Here is a 13,363-nt window from a genome sequence, read left to right as displayed (position 1 = left end):
GAGTAATCAACGTTTACACGACCTAACTTCGGCAATACTTCATATAATATGGGAAATGAAGGCTCGCATTAGATTAGGCCCATCCTTTCGTTATCAGACGGGCCTATTCAGTATCATCAAATTACGTATGTTCTTCTTTATGTAAATATTATCGTTGGTCAAAGTAAGATTCAAACTTTCCCATACACACACATTCATAATCATGAAACCAACGATTATTAATTTAACAACTGGTATGCGACAATAATTTCTTTTTCTTTTTGGTCATCCATACTTCCACTTGGACTATATTCTTTTTTCAATTATGTATCTTTTCCAATATAATTATTCTCTCTATATGCCGAGCTGAATTTTAACATTCTCGAATAGTAATTCAGCCGTTACGTTAGAATGAATTTTAAAACTATTAAAACGACGTGTGCTTATATTTTTACTCATATAAGAATTTTTTTCTTTTCCCGTCTTTCCGAAGTAGCACTTTCACAGTATTTTAACTTCCATGATGTTGTAAGATCAAAGCTTGAGCGGAAATGAGTAAAAACAGTTATGGACGTAACTTAAATGTTACACATGATAGCGGTGGGATTCGAACCCACGCCTCCGAAGAGACTGGTACCTTAAACCAGCGCCTTAGACCGCTCGGCCACACTACCTGCCCTCTGCATTCGATACTTCGCGTTTTAATCATACTCAATATAAATGTGAAATTTGAAGAAATCCTAAACCAAAATTTGATTTACGTCATTTAAAAGTTTTATTTCTATTGTAATTAACAACCAACGTGTACACTATTGGCAGCGGTGGGATTCGAACCCACGCCTCCGAAGAGACTGGTGCCTTAAACCAGCGCCTTAGACCGCTCGGCCACGCTACCTTCCTTACGCTGCAGTTATTTTGCGTTTTCATCACAATCACTTTGCATTTTAAACTTTGACAAGATTTCATCTAAAATTTAATCATTTCATTATACGACCAAATTGCTCATACACGTGGTTTTTGACCCATTTTTCCGTCGGAATTCATGGCAAAAGTGTACACTATTGGCAGCGGTGGGATTCGAACCCACGCCTCCGAAGAGACTGGTGCCTAAAACCAGCGCCTTAGACGGCTCGGCCACGCTACCAGATAAGAACTCGCAAACCTCGCTTCGTTAATCACAAATCATAAATACAACTTTCAACAGACACAAATACATAGTGATTTTACCTCCGACAATCAGGTCATGTTTTTTGTCAAGTTTGTTTGCTTGTTTGTGTACAGTATACATCGCTTCAGCAACTGACATCAAACTTGTCAAACAATCGTCTACCTTAATGCGGCTTTGATTTCGGCATATCGAGGTCAAAACTCAAGTTTTCGTAAAAACTTGAAATTCACTCTTTTCGTTATAACTTCGGGTCTGTTTAGAGCATACACTCACAGCGTCGCCCAGATTTTAGCCAATAAACTTTCGCATATGATATATCTTTGAACTATGAGTGTGAAGTCATCTTTAAAATCATTTTCCATGATCGAAATTATGACGGAGTTTGAAATTCCGATATTTCCAGACATGTTGTATGGATTTGAAGCTCTTTTATAACAGTTACCAACATGCAAGTTGGTGACATAATTAGAAAAATAACTTTGGAGTAATCAACGTTTACACGACCTAACTTCGGCAATACTTCATATAATATGGGAAATAAAGGCTCGCATTAGATTAGGCCCATCCTTTCGTTATCAGACGGGCCTATTCAGTATCATCAAATTACGTATGTTCTTCTTTATGTAAATATTATCGTTGGTCAAAGTAAGATTCAAACTTTCCCATACACACACATTCATAATCATGAAACCAACGATTATTAATTTAACAACTGGTATGCGACAATAATTTCTTTTTCTTTTTGGTCATCCATACTTCCACTTGGACTATATTCTTTTTTCAATTATGTATCTTTTCCAATATAATTATTCTCTCTATAAGCCGAGCTGAATTTTAACATTCTCGAATAGTAATTCAGCCGTTACGTTAGAATGAATTTTAAAACTATTAAAACGACGTGTGCTTATATTTTTACTCATATAAGAATTTTTTTCTTTTCCCGTCTTTCCGAAGTAGCACTTTCACAGTATTTTAACTTCCATGATGTTGTAAGATCAAAGCTTGAGCGGAATTGAGTAAAAACAGTTATGGACGTAACTTAAATGTTACACATGATAGCGGTGGGATTCGAACCCACGCCTCCGAAGTGACTGGTGCCTTCTACAAGCGCCTTAGACCGCTCGGCCAACCTACCTGCCCTCTGCATTCGATACTTCGCGTTTTAATCATACTCAATATAAATGTGAAATTTGAAGAAATCCTAAACAAAAATTTGATTTACGTCATTTAAAAGTTTCATTTCTATTGGAATTAACAACCAACGTGTACACTATTGGCAGCGGTGGGATTCGAACCCACGCCTCCGAAGAGACTGGTGCCTTAAACCAGCGCCTTAGACCGCTCGGCCACGCTACCTACCTTACGCTGCAGTTATTTTGCGTTTTCATCACAATCACATTGCATTTTAAACTTTGACAAGATTTCATCTAAAATTTAATCATTTCATTATACGACCAAATTGCTCATACACGTTGTTTTTACCCATTTTCCGTCGGAATTCATGGCAAAAGTGTACACTATTGGCAGCGGTGGGATTCGAACCCACGCCTCCGAAGAGACTGGTGCCTAAAACCAGCGCCTTAGACAGCTCGGCCACGCTACCAGATAACAACTCGCTAACCTCGCTTCGTTAATCACAACTCATAAATACAACTTTCAACAGACACAAATACATAGTGATTTTACCTCCGACAATCAGGTCATGTTTTTTGTCAAGTTTGTTTGCTTGTTTGTGTACAGTATACATCGCTTCAGCAACTGACATCAAACTTGTCAAACAATCGTCTACCTTAATGCGTTTTGATTTCGGCATATCGAGGTCAAAACTCAAGTTTTCGTAAAAACTTGAAATTCACTCTTTTCGTTATAACTTCGGGTCTGTTTAGAGCATACACTCACAGCGTCGCCCAGATTTTAGCCAATAAACTTCCGCATATGATATATCTTTGAACTATGAGTGTGAAGTCATCTTTAAAATCATTTTCCATGATCGAAATTATGACGGAGTTTGAAATTCCGATATTTCCAGACATGTTGTATGGATCTGAAGCTCTTTTATAACAGTTACCAACATGCAAGTTGGTGACATACTTAGAAAAATAACTTTGGAGTAATCAACGTTTACACGACCTAACTTCGGCAATACTTCATATAATATGGGAAATAAAGGCTCGCATTAGATTAGGCCCATCCTTTCGTTATCAGACGGGCCTATTCAGTATCATCAAATTACGTATGTTCTTCTTTATGTAAATATTATCGTTGGTCAAAGTAAGATTCAAACTTTCCCATACACACACATTCATAATCATGAAATCAACGAGTATTAATTTAACAACTGGTATGCGACAATAATTTCTTTTTCTTTTTGGTCATCCATACTTCCACTTGGACTATATTCTTTTTTCAATTATGTATCTTTTCCAATATAATTATTCTCTCTATAAGCCGAGCTGAATTTTAACATTCTCGAATAGTAATTCAACCGTTACGTTAGAATGAATTTTAAAACTATTAAAACGACGTGTGCTTATATTTTTACTCATATAAGAATTTTTTTCTTTTCCCGTCTTTCCGAAGTAGCACTTTCACAGTATTTTAACTTCCATGATGTTGTAAGATCAAAGCTTGAGCGGAATTGAGTAAAAACAGTTATGGACGTAAGTTAAATGTTACACATGATAGCGGTGGGATTCGAACCCACGCCTCCGAAGAGACTGGTGCCTTAAACGAGCGCCGTAGACCGCTCGGCCACGCTACCTGCCCTCTGCATTCGATACTTCGCGTTTTAATCATACTCAATATAAATGTGAAATTTGAAGAAATCCTAAACCAAAATTTGATTTACGTCATTTAAAAGTTTTATTTCTATTGGAATTAACAACCAACGTGTACACTATTGGCAGCGGTGGGATTCGAACCCACGCCTCCGAAGAGACTGGTGCCTAAAACCAGCGCCTTAGACCGCTCGGCCACGCTACCAGATAACAACTCGCTAACCTCGCTTCGTTAATCACAAATCATAAATACAACTTTCAACAGACACAAATACATAGTTAGTGATTTTACCTCCGACAATCAGGTCATGTTTTTTATCAAGTTTAATTGCTTCTTTGTGTACAGTATACATCGCTTCAGCAACTGACATCAAACTTGTCAAACAATCGTCTACCTTAATGCGGCTTTGATTTCGGCATATCGAGGTCAAAACTCAAGTTTTCGTAAAAACTTGAAATTCACTCTTTTCGTTATAACTTCGGGTCTGTTTAGAGCATACACTCACAGCGTCGCCCAGATTTTAGCCAATAAACTTCCGCATATGATATATCTTAGAACTATGAGTGTGAAGTCATCTTTAAAATCATTTTCCATGATCGAAATTATGACGGAGTTTGAAATTCCGATATTTCCAGACATGTTGTATGGATCTGAAGCTCTTTTATAACAGTTACCAACATGCAAGTTGGTGACATAATTAGAAAAATAACTTTGGAGTAATCAACGTTTACACGACCTAACTTCGGCAATACTTCATATAATATGGGAAATGAAGGCTCGCATTAGATTAGGCCTATCCTTTCGTTATCAGACGGGCCTATTCAGTATCATCAAATTACGTATGTTCTTCTTTATGTAAATATTATCGTTGGTCAAAGTAAGATTCAAACTTTCCCATACACACACATTCATAATCATGAAATCAACGAGTATTAATTTAACAACTGGTATGCGACAATAATTTCTTTTTCTTTTTGGTCATCCATACTTCCACTTGGACTATATTCTTTTTTCAATTATGTATCTTTTCCAATATAATTATTCTCTCTATAAGCCGAGCTGAATTTTAACATCCTCGAATAGTAATTCAACCGTTACGTTAGAATGAATTTTAAAACTATTAAAACGACGTGTGCTTATATTTTTACTCATATAAGAATTTTTTTCTTTTCCCGTCTTTCCGAAGTAGCACTTTCACAGTATTTTAACTTCCATGATGTTGTAAGATCAAAGCTTGAGCGGAATTGAGTAAAAACAGTTATGGACGTAACTTAAATGTTACACATGATAGCGGTGGGATTCGAACCCACGCCTCCGAAGTGACTGGTGCCTTCTACAAGCGGCTTAGACCGCTCGGCCAACCTACCTGCCCTCTGCATTCGATACTTCGCGTTTTAATCATACTCAATATAAATGTGAAATTTTAAGAAATCCTAAACAAAAATTTGATTTACGTCATTTAAAAGTTTTATTTCTATTGGAATTAACAACCAACGTGTACACTATTGGCAGCGGTGGGATTCGAACCCACGCCTCCGAAGAGACTGGTGCCTTAAACCAGCGCCTTAGACCGCTCGGCCACGCTACCTACCTTACGCTGCAGTTATTTTGCGTTTTCATCACAATCACTTTGCATTTTAAACTTTGACAAGATTTCATCTAAAATTTAATCATTTCATTATACGACCAAATTGCTCATACACGTTGTTTTTACCCATTTTCCGTCGGAATTCATGGCAAAAGTGTACACTATTGGCAGCGGTGGGATTCGAACCCACGCCTCCGAAGAGACTGGTGCCTAAAACCAGCGCCTTAGACAGCTCGGCCACGCTACCAGATAAGAACTCGCTAACCTCGCTTCGTTAATCACAACTCATAAATACAACTTTCAACAGACACAAATACATAGTGATTTTACCTCCGACAATCAGGTCATGTTTTTTGTCAAGTTTGTTTGCTTGTTTGTGTACAGTATACATCGCTTCAGCAACTGACATCAAACTTGTCAAACAATCGTCTACCTTAATGCGGCTTTGATTTCGGCATATCGAGGTCAAAACTCAAGTTTTCGTAAAAACTTGAAATTCACTCTTTTCGTTATAACTTCGGGTCTGTTTAGAGCATACACTCACAGCGTCGCCCAGATTTTAGCCAATAAACTTCCGCATATGATATATCTTTGAACTATGAGTGTGAAGTCATGTTTAAAATCATTTTCCATGATCGAAATTATGACGGAGTTTGAAATTCCGATATTTCCAGACATGTTGTATGGATCTGAAGCTCTTTTATAACAGTTACCAACATGCAAGTTGGTGACATAATTAGAAAAATAACTTTGGAGTAATCAACGTTTACACGACCTAACTTCGGCAATACTTCATATAATATGGGAAATAAAGGCTCGCATTAGATTAGGCCCATCCTTTCGTTATCAGACGGGCCTATTCAGTATCATCAAATTACGTATGTTCTTCTTTATGTAAATATTATCGTTGGTCAAAGTAAGATTCAAACTTTCCCATACACACACATTCATAATCATGAAACCAACGATTATTAATTTAACAACTGGTATGCGACAATAATTTCTTTTTCTTTTTGGTCATCCATACTTCCACTTGGACTATATTCTTTTTTCAATTATGTATCTTTTCCAATATAATTATTCTCTCTATAAGCCGAGCTGAATTTTAACATTCTCGAATAGTAATTCAGCCGTTACGTTAGAATGAATTTTAAAACTATTAAAACGACGTGTGCTTATATTTTTACTCATATAAGAATTGTTTTTCTTTTCCCGTCTTTCCGAAGTAGCACTTTCACAGTATTTTAACTTCCATGATGTTGTAAGATCAAAGGTTGAGCGGAATTGAGTAAAAACGGTTATGGACGTAACTTAAATGTTACACATGATAGCGGTGGGATTCGAACCCACGCCTCCGAAGTGACTGGTGCCTTCTACAAGCGCCTTAGACCGCTCGGCCAACCTACCTGCCCTCTGCATTCGATACTTCGCGTTTTAATCATACTCAATATAAATGTGAAATTTGAAGAAATCCTAAACAAAAATTTGATTTACGTCATTTAAAAGTTTCATTTCTATTGGAATTAACAACCAACGTGTACACTATTGGCAGCGGTGGGATTCGAACCCACGCCTCCGAAGAGACTGGTGCCTTAAACCAGCGCCTTAGACCGCTCGGCCACGCTACCTACCTTACGCTGCAGTTATTTTGCGTTTTCATCACAATCACTTTGCATTTCAAACTTTGACAAGATTTCATCTAAAATTTAATCATTTCATTATACGACCAAATTGCTCATACACGTGGTTTTTGACCCATTTTTCCGTCGGAATTCATGGCAAAAGTGTACACTATTGGCAGCGGTGGGATTCGAACCCACGCCTCCGAAGAGACTGGTGCCTAAAACCAGCGCCTTAGACGGCTCGGCCACGCTACCAGATAAGAACTCGCTAACCTCGCTTCGTTAATCACAAATAATAAATACAACTTTCAACAGACACAAATACATAGTGATTTTACCTCCGAAAATAAGGTCATGTTTTTTGTCAAGTTTGTTTGCTTGTTTGTGTACAGTATACATCGCTTCAGCAACTGACATCAAACTTGTCAAACAATCGTCTACCTTAATGCGGCTTTGATTTCGGCATATCGAGGTCAAAACTCAAGTTTTCGTAAAAACTTGAAATTCACTCTTTTCGTTATAACTTCGGGTCTGTTTAGAGGATACACTCACAGCGTCGCCCAGATTTTAGCCAATAAACTTTCGCATATGATATATCTTTGAACTATGAGTGTGAAGTCATCTTTAAAATCATTTTCCATGATCGAAATTATGACGGAGTTTGAAATTCCGATATTTCCAGACATGTTGTATGGATCTGAAGCTCTTTTATAACAGTTACCAACATGCAAGTTGGTGACATAATTAGAAAAATAACTTTGGAGTAATCAACGTTTACACGACCTAACTTCGGCAATACTTCATATAATATGGGAAATAAAGGCTCGCATTAGATTAGGCCCATCCTTTCGTTATCAGACGGGCCTATTCAGTATCATCAAATTACGTATGTTCTTCTTTATGTAAATATTATCGTTGGTCAAAGTAAGATTCAAACTTTCCCATACACACACATTCATAATCATGAAACCAACGATTATTAATTTAACAACTGGTATGCGACAATAATTTCTTTTTCTTTTTGGTCATCCATACTTCCACTTGGACTATATTCTTTTTTCAATTATGTATCTTTTCCAATATAATTATTCTCTCTATAAGCCGAGCTGAATTTTAACATTCTCGAATAGTAATTCAGCCGTTACGTTAGAATGAATTTTAAAACTATTAAAACGACGTGTGCTTATATTTTTACTCATATAAGAATTTTTTTCTTTTCCCGTCTTTCCGAAGTAGCACTTTCACAGTATTTTAACTTCCATGATGTTGTAAGATCAAAGCTTGAGCGGAATTGAGTAAAAACAGTTATGGACGTAACTTAAATGTTACACATGATAGCGGTGGGATTCGAACCCACGCCTCCGAAGTGACTGGTGCCTTCTACAAGCGCCTTAGACCGCTCGGCCAACCTACCTGCCCTCTGCATTCGATACTTCGCGTTTTAATCATACTCAATATAAATGTGAAATTTGAAGAAATCTTAAACAAAAATTTGATTTACGTCATTTAAAAGTTTTATTTCTATTGGAATTAACAACCAACGTGTACACTATTGGCAGCGGTGGGATTCGAACTCACGCCTCCGAAGAGACTGGTGCCTTAAACCAGCGCCTTAGACCGCTCGGCCACGCTACCTACCTTACGCTGCAGTTATTTTGCGTTTTCATCACAATCACTTTGCATTTTAAACTTTGACAAGATTTCATCTAAAATTTAATCATTTCATTATACGACCAAATTGCTCATACACGTTGTTTTTACCCATTTTCCGTCGGAATTCATGGCAAAAGTGTACACTATTGGCAGCGGTGGGATTCGAACCCACGCCTCCGAAGAGACTGGTGCCTAAAACCAGCGCCTTAGACAGCTCGGCCACGCTACCAGATAAGAACTCGCTAACCTCGCTTCGTTAATCACAACTCATAAATACAACTTTCAACAGACACAAATACATAGTGATTTTACCTCCGACAATCAGGTCATGTTTTTTGTCAAGTTTGTTTGCTTGTTTGTGTACAGTATACATCGCTTCAGCAACTGACATCAAACTTGTCAAACAATCGTCTACCTTAATGCGGCTTTGATTTCGGCATATCGAGGTCAAAACTCAAGTTTTCGTAAAAACTTGAAATTCACTCTTTTCGTTATAACTTCGGGTCTGTTTAGAGCATACACTCACAGCGTCGCCCAGATTTTAGCCAATAAACTTCCGCATATGATATATCTTTGAACTATGAGTGTGAAGTCATCTTTAAAATCATTTTCCATGATCGAAATTATGACGGAGTTTGAAATTCCGATATTTCCAGACATGTTGTATGGATCTGAAGCTCTTTTATAACAGTTACCAACATGCAAGTTGGTGACATAATTAGAAAAATAACTTTGGAGTAATCAACGTTTACACGACCTAACTTCGGCAATACTTCATATAATATGGGAAATAAAGGCTCGCATTAGATTAGGCCCATCCTTTCGTTATCAGACGGGCCTATTCAGTATCATCAAATTACGTATGTTCTTCTTTATGTAAATATTATCGTTGGTCAAAGTAAGATTCAAACTTTCCCATACACACACATTCATAATCATGAAATCAACGAGTATTAATTTAACAACTGGTATGCGACAATAATTTCTTTTTCTTTTTGGTCATCCATACTTCCACTTGGACTATATTCTTTTTTCAATTATGTATCTTTTCCAATATAATTATTCTCTCTATAAGCCGAGCTGAATTTTAACATTCTCGAATAGTAATTCAGCCGTTACGTTAGAATGAATTTTAAAACTATTAAAACGACGTGTGCTTATATTTTTACTCATATAAGAATTTTTTTCTTTTCCCGTCTTTCCGAAGTAGCACTTTCACAGTATTTTAACTTCCATGATGTTGTAAGATCAAAGCTTGAGCGGAATTGAGTAAAAACAGTTATGGACGTAACTTAAATGTTACACATGATAGCGGTGGGATTCGAACCCACGCCTCCGAAGTGACTGGTGCCTTCTACAAGCGCCTTAGACCGCTCGGCCAACCTACCTGCCCTCTGCATTCGATACTTCGCGTTTTAATCATACTCAATATAAATGTGAAATTTGAAGAAATCCTAAACAAAAATTTGATTTACGTCATTTAAAAGTTTTATTTCTATTGGAATTAACAACCAACGTGTACACTATTGGCAGCGGTGGGATTCGAACCCACGCCTCCGAAGAGACTGGTGCCTTAAACCAGCGCCTTAGACCGCTCGGCCACGCTACCAACTTTACGCTGCAGTTATTTTGCGTTTTCATCACAATAACTTTGCATTTCAAACTTTGACAAGATTTCATTTAAAATTTAATCATTTCATTATACGACCAAATTGCTCATACACGTGGTTTTTGACCCATTTTTCCGCCGGAATTCATGGCAAAAGTGTACACTATTGGCAGCGGTGGGATTCGAACCCACGCCTCCGAAGATACTGGTGCCTAAAACCAGCGCCTTAGACGGCTCGGCCACGCTACCAGATAAGAACTCGCTAACCTCGCTTCGTTAATCACAACTCATAAATACAACTTTCAACAGACACAAATACATAGTGATTTTACCTCCGACAATCAGGTCATGTTTTTTGTCAAGTTTGTTTGCTTGTTTGTGTACAGTATACATCGCTTCAGCAACTGACATCAAACTTGTCAAACAATCGTCTACCTTAATGCGGCTTTGATTTCGGCATATCGAGGACAAAACTCAAGTTTTCGTAAAAACTTGAAATTCACTCTTTTCGTTATAACTTCGGGTCTGTTTAGAGCATACACTCACAGCGTCGCCCAGATTTTAGCCAATAAACTTCCGCATATGATATATCTTTGAACTATGAGTGTGAAGTCATCTTTAAAATCATTTTCCATGATCGAAATTATGACGGAGTTTGAAATTCCGATATTTCCAGACATGTTGTATGGATCTGAAGCTCTTTTATAACAGTTACCAACATGCAAGTTGGTGACATAATTAGAAAAATAACTTTGGAGTAATCAACGTTTACACGACCTAACTTCGGCAATACTTCATATAATAGGGGAAATAAAGGCTCGCATTAGATTAGGCCCATCCTTTCGTTATCAGACGGGCCTATTCAGTATCATCAGATTACGTATGTTCTTCTTTATGTAAATATTATCGTTGGTCAAAGTAAGATTCAAACTTTCCCATACACACACATTCATAATCATGAAACCAACGATTATTAATTTAACAACTGGTATGCGACAATAATTTCTTTTTCTTTTTGGTCATCCATACTTCCACTTGGACTATATTCTTTTTTCAATTATGTATCTTTTCCAATATAATTATTCTCTCTATAAGCCGAGCTGAATTTTAACATTCTCGAATAGTAATTCAGCCGTTACGTTAGAATGAATTTTAAAACTATTAAAACGACGTGTGCTTATATTTTTACTCATATAAGAATTTTTTTCTTTTCCCGTCTTTCCGAAGTAGCACTTTCACAGTATTTTAACTTCCATGATGTTGTAAGATCAAAGCTTGAGCGGAATTGAGTAAAAACGGTTATGGACGTAACTTAAATGTTACACATGATAGCGGTGGGATTCGAACCCACGCCTCCGAACAGACTGGTGCCTTATACAAGCGCCTTAGACCGCTCGGCAACGCTACCTGCCCTCTGCATTCGATACTTCGCGTTTTAATCATACTCAATATAAATGTGAAATTTGAAGAAATCCTAAACAAAAATTTGATTTACGTCATTTAAAAGTTTTATTTCTATTGGAATTAACAACCAACGTGTACACTATTGGCAGCGGTGGGATTCGAACCCACGCCTCCGAAGAGACTGGTGCCTTAAACCAGCGCCTTAGACCGCTCGGCCACGCTACCAACTTTACGCTGCAGTTATTTTGCGTTTTCATCACAATCACTTTGCATTTCAAACTTTGACAAGATTTCATCTAAAATTTAATCATTTCATTATACGACCAAATTGCTCATACACGTGGTTTTTGACCCATTTTTCCGTCGGAATTCATGGCAAAAGTGTACACTATTGGCAGCGGTGGGATTCGAACCCACGCCTCCGAAGATACTGGTGCCTAAAACCAGCGCCTTAGACGGCTCGGCCACGCTACCAGATAAGAACTCGCTAACCTCGCTTCGTTAATCACAACTCATAAATACAACTTTCAACAGACACAAATACATAGTGATTTTACCTCCGACAATCAGGTCATGTTTTTTGTCAAGTTTGTTTGCTTGTTTGTGTACAGTATACATCGCTTCAGCAACTGACATCAAACTTGTCAAACAATCGTCTACCTTAATGCGGCTTTGATTTCGGCATATCGAGGTCAAAACTCAAGTTTTCGTAAAAACTTGAAATTCACTCTTTTCGTTATAACTTCGGGTCTGTTTAGAGCATACACTCACAGCGTCGCCCAGATTTTAGCCAATAAACTTCCGCATATGATATATCTTTGAACTATGAGTGTGAAGTCATCTTTAAAATCATTTTCCATGATCGAAATTATGACGGAGTTTGAAATTCCGATATTTCCAGACATGTTGTATGGATCTGAAGCTCTTTTATAACAGTTACCAACATGCAAGTTGGTGACATAATTAGAAAAATAACTTTGGAGTAATCAACGTTTACACGACCTAACTTCGGCAATACTTCATATAATATGGGAAATAAAGGCTCGCATTAGATTAGGCCCATCCTTTCGTTATCAGACGGGCCTATTCAGTATCATCAAATTACGTATGTTCTTCTTTATGTAAATATTATCGTTGGTCAAAGTAAGATTCAAACTTTCCCATACACACACATTCATAATCATGAAACCAACGATTATTAATTTAACAACTGGTATGCGACAATAATTTCTTTTTCTTTTTGGTCATCCATACTTCCACTTGGACTATATTCTTTTTTCAATTATGTATCTTTTCCAATATAATTATTCTCTCTATAAGCCGAGCTGAATTTTAACATTCTCGAATAGTAATTCAGCCGTTATGTTAGAATGAATTTTAAAACTATTAAAACGACGTGTGCTTATATTTTTACTCATATAAGAATTGTTTTTCTTTTCCCGTCTTTCCGAAGTAGCACTTTCACAGTATTTTAACTTCCATGATGTTGTAAGATCAAAGCTTGAGCGGAATTGAGTAAAAACGGTTATGGACGTAACTTAAATGTTACACATGATAGCGGT

At 37.2% G+C, this 13,363-nt stretch overlaps 17 non-coding genes across 17 annotated transcripts; all 17 read right to left on the bottom strand.

The window, feature by feature from the left end:
- Positions 1–571: 571 nt before the first annotated feature.
- Trnal-aag (transfer RNA leucine (anticodon AAG)) lies at positions 572–653 on the bottom strand. The gene has a single exon. It is a non-coding gene; the product is annotated as a tRNA-Leu (tRNA).
- A 139-nt stretch (positions 654–792) lies between these two features.
- Trnal-aag (transfer RNA leucine (anticodon AAG)) lies at positions 793–874 on the bottom strand. The gene has a single exon. It is a non-coding gene; the product is annotated as a tRNA-Leu (tRNA).
- Positions 875–1,041: 167 nt separating this feature from the next.
- On the bottom strand, positions 1,042–1,123 carry Trnal-uag (transfer RNA leucine (anticodon UAG)). Its single transcript has one exon. It is a non-coding gene; the product is annotated as a tRNA-Leu (tRNA).
- Positions 1,124–2,421: 1,298 nt separating this feature from the next.
- On the bottom strand, positions 2,422–2,503 carry Trnal-aag (transfer RNA leucine (anticodon AAG)). Its single transcript has one exon. It is a non-coding gene; the product is annotated as a tRNA-Leu (tRNA).
- Positions 2,504–2,668: 165 nt separating this feature from the next.
- Trnal-uag (transfer RNA leucine (anticodon UAG)) lies at positions 2,669–2,750 on the bottom strand. The gene has a single exon. It is a non-coding gene; the product is annotated as a tRNA-Leu (tRNA).
- A 1,076-nt stretch (positions 2,751–3,826) lies between these two features.
- On the bottom strand, positions 3,827–3,908 carry Trnal-aag (transfer RNA leucine (anticodon AAG)). The gene has a single exon. It is a non-coding gene; the product is annotated as a tRNA-Leu (tRNA).
- Positions 3,909–4,047: 139 nt separating this feature from the next.
- Trnal-uag (transfer RNA leucine (anticodon UAG)) lies at positions 4,048–4,129 on the bottom strand. Its single transcript has one exon. It is a non-coding gene; the product is annotated as a tRNA-Leu (tRNA).
- A 1,302-nt stretch (positions 4,130–5,431) lies between these two features.
- Positions 5,432–5,513, bottom strand: Trnal-aag (transfer RNA leucine (anticodon AAG)). Its single transcript has one exon. It is a non-coding gene; the product is annotated as a tRNA-Leu (tRNA).
- A 165-nt stretch (positions 5,514–5,678) lies between these two features.
- Trnal-uag (transfer RNA leucine (anticodon UAG)) lies at positions 5,679–5,760 on the bottom strand. The gene has a single exon. It is a non-coding gene; the product is annotated as a tRNA-Leu (tRNA).
- A 1,299-nt stretch (positions 5,761–7,059) lies between these two features.
- Positions 7,060–7,141, bottom strand: Trnal-aag (transfer RNA leucine (anticodon AAG)). Its single transcript has one exon. It is a non-coding gene; the product is annotated as a tRNA-Leu (tRNA).
- Positions 7,142–7,308: 167 nt separating this feature from the next.
- On the bottom strand, positions 7,309–7,390 carry Trnal-uag (transfer RNA leucine (anticodon UAG)). Its single transcript has one exon. It is a non-coding gene; the product is annotated as a tRNA-Leu (tRNA).
- Positions 7,391–8,688: 1,298 nt separating this feature from the next.
- Positions 8,689–8,770, bottom strand: Trnal-aag (transfer RNA leucine (anticodon AAG)). The gene has a single exon. It is a non-coding gene; the product is annotated as a tRNA-Leu (tRNA).
- Positions 8,771–8,935: 165 nt separating this feature from the next.
- Trnal-uag (transfer RNA leucine (anticodon UAG)) lies at positions 8,936–9,017 on the bottom strand. The gene has a single exon. It is a non-coding gene; the product is annotated as a tRNA-Leu (tRNA).
- Positions 9,018–10,315: 1,298 nt separating this feature from the next.
- Trnal-aag (transfer RNA leucine (anticodon AAG)) lies at positions 10,316–10,397 on the bottom strand. The gene has a single exon. It is a non-coding gene; the product is annotated as a tRNA-Leu (tRNA).
- A 167-nt stretch (positions 10,398–10,564) lies between these two features.
- Trnal-uag (transfer RNA leucine (anticodon UAG)) lies at positions 10,565–10,646 on the bottom strand. Its single transcript has one exon. It is a non-coding gene; the product is annotated as a tRNA-Leu (tRNA).
- A 1,298-nt stretch (positions 10,647–11,944) lies between these two features.
- Trnal-aag (transfer RNA leucine (anticodon AAG)) lies at positions 11,945–12,026 on the bottom strand. Its single transcript has one exon. It is a non-coding gene; the product is annotated as a tRNA-Leu (tRNA).
- A 167-nt stretch (positions 12,027–12,193) lies between these two features.
- Positions 12,194–12,275, bottom strand: Trnal-uag (transfer RNA leucine (anticodon UAG)). The gene has a single exon. It is a non-coding gene; the product is annotated as a tRNA-Leu (tRNA).
- Positions 12,276–13,363: the final 1,088 nt, after the last annotated feature.

This window comes from Euprymna scolopes, chromosome 29 (genome assembly GCF_053919585.1).
Source record: "Euprymna scolopes isolate OS-2025 chromosome 29, ASM5391958v1, whole genome shotgun sequence".
NCBI classification, from domain to species: Eukaryota; Metazoa; Mollusca; class Cephalopoda; order Sepiida; family Sepiolidae; genus Euprymna; species Euprymna scolopes.
Note: the sequence above shows the minus strand (reverse complement) of the source record. Positions and strands in the feature narration are given on the sequence as shown.